General features: G+C 39.9%; 1 pseudogene; it reads right to left on the reverse strand.

Annotated features, from left to right (window-relative positions):
• LOC103599084 overlaps positions 1-2,031 on the reverse strand; it is a 109,726-nt pseudogene that overhangs the window by 106,842 nt on the left and 853 nt on the right.

The following is a 2,031-nucleotide window of genomic DNA, read 5'->3' on the forward strand; positions in this document are numbered from 1 at the left end:
TGCAGACTCTCACAGTCCCTGACTAAACCCTGAAGTCACAGCAAGGCAGCTGTTCTAGTTTAAGTCAGCCATACAGGGCTATTTGAGAAGCACAGAGTTTTTTTTCCCTGCCACTTCTCTTAACACCATCCCATCTGCAGAGAACCTGGGTTCTCAGGCCTCACAATTGTTTGTAATTCAACAAATGTTTGACTACTTAGTGTGTTCCAGGAACTGTGCTAGGGCCTAAAGAGATTAAAAAGTTGACCAAGGCATAATTCTACCCTCAAGGAACTCAGTCTTCTGAGAGTTGGGGAATACACTTATACAAACTGGTCTCCCACAGAGCAGAATGTCACTATAGCCAATAAAGAGATAAGCACCTGGGGACTCCCCAGGACTCCAGAGTGGGAGATCAACTCTAGATCTGGTCAGAAAAGGCTCTGCAGGAATAGTGGCATTTGAGTTGTGCATATAGGTGTTAATAGATAGCTATGGAGGTGGAGAGGGCATTTAGGAAGAAGGCATAGCATAAGTGAGGGCACAGAGGTAGGAAAAAAAATGGAAGGTACTCAAGTCACAGCCAACACACAATCTGGGCCAGTATCTAGGGAGTACAGGCAGTGGAGTAGCAGTCAAGAAGCCTGGTGTAGTAGGCAGCTTCTGAAATGGCTCCCAGTAATTGGCTCCTGATATCCACATCCTCCTTACATAATTCCCTCCCCCATGCAACAAGGTTATAAGAGATTAGACTGACTTCTAACTTTTTTCTCTCTCTCTCATTCATCTCATTTGTTTGGATGAAGCCAGCTGCCATGTTATGAGCTACCCCACTGAGCAGCCCAATTGCTGAGGAACTAAGGCAGCCTCGAGACAACAGCCAGTGAGGAACTGAGGCCCTCAGTCCAACAACCCACAAAGAAATGAATCCTGCAAATAACTACTGGGTGAGCTTGGAAGCAGATCCCATCCCAATCAAACCTTGTATTGACTGCAGTCCAGTTGACCCCTCAATTGCAGTCTTACCACAGACTCTGAGCTGGAGGACCCAATTAAGCCATACCCAAATTCCTGACCCACAAAAACTGTTGGATAGGAAATGTGCACTGTTTTAAGCCACTAAATTTTGAGATAATTGTCAACAACTGCATAACAATTTAATATACCTGAAAAGGATTAAAGGCAAATTTTGGACAAATTCAGCACCAGACTGATATATCTGACCTATGATTAATATATCTTGCTTGTATCTGATAGGCAGTTGTGAGATACTAAAGCTTGTAAGCAATGACATGACCAGAGATGGGTTTGGGTTTTTTTGTTTTGTTTTGTTTTTTAGTGAAGAGAAAAATTTTATTAACTCATCCAAAAATAAAACCACCTATTAAACTCATGTACTATTGCTTATAGATAAAGACTAATTATAGAACTATCTCACTTCAATGTTTCTTTGCAAAATAAGTAGAAAACCATAGTCTGGAGGTCTACCTTAAGGAATAAGCCACTGATAAATATATTTATTACTTTTATAGCATTTCTTTCATGTTACAAATTTTCTTTTTTTTTTTTTTTTTAAAAGATGACCGGTAAGGGGATCTTAACCCTCGACCTGGTGTTGTCAGCACCACGCTCAGCCAGTGAGCGAACCGGCCATCCCTATATGGGATCCGAACCCGTGGCCTTGGTGCTATCAGCACCGCACTCTACCGAGTGAGCCACAGGCCGACCCTATAGCATTTCTTTCATGTTACAAATTTCTTAGAGCATTATACATGAATTTTTATTAGGCTTTCCATATTACTCACATATATAGCATTTCACTCCAATGTGAGTTTTCACTTGACCTTCAAAGTATTTATTAAAATTTTAAACTTTCCTGTATTTTGAAAACTGACCCTATAGCATTTCTTTCATGTTACAAATTTCTTAGAGCATTATACATGAATTTTTATTAGGCTTTCCATATTACTCACATATATAGCATTTCACTGCAATGTGAGTTTTCACTTGACCTTCAAAGTATTTATTAAAATTTTAAACTTTCCTGTATTT

The sequence above is a fragment of the Galeopterus variegatus genome, unplaced genomic scaffold (genome assembly GCF_000696425.1).
Source record: "Galeopterus variegatus unplaced genomic scaffold, G_variegatus-3.0.2 Scaffold2845, whole genome shotgun sequence".
Lineage (NCBI taxonomy): Eukaryota > Metazoa > Chordata > Mammalia > Dermoptera > Cynocephalidae > Galeopterus > Galeopterus variegatus.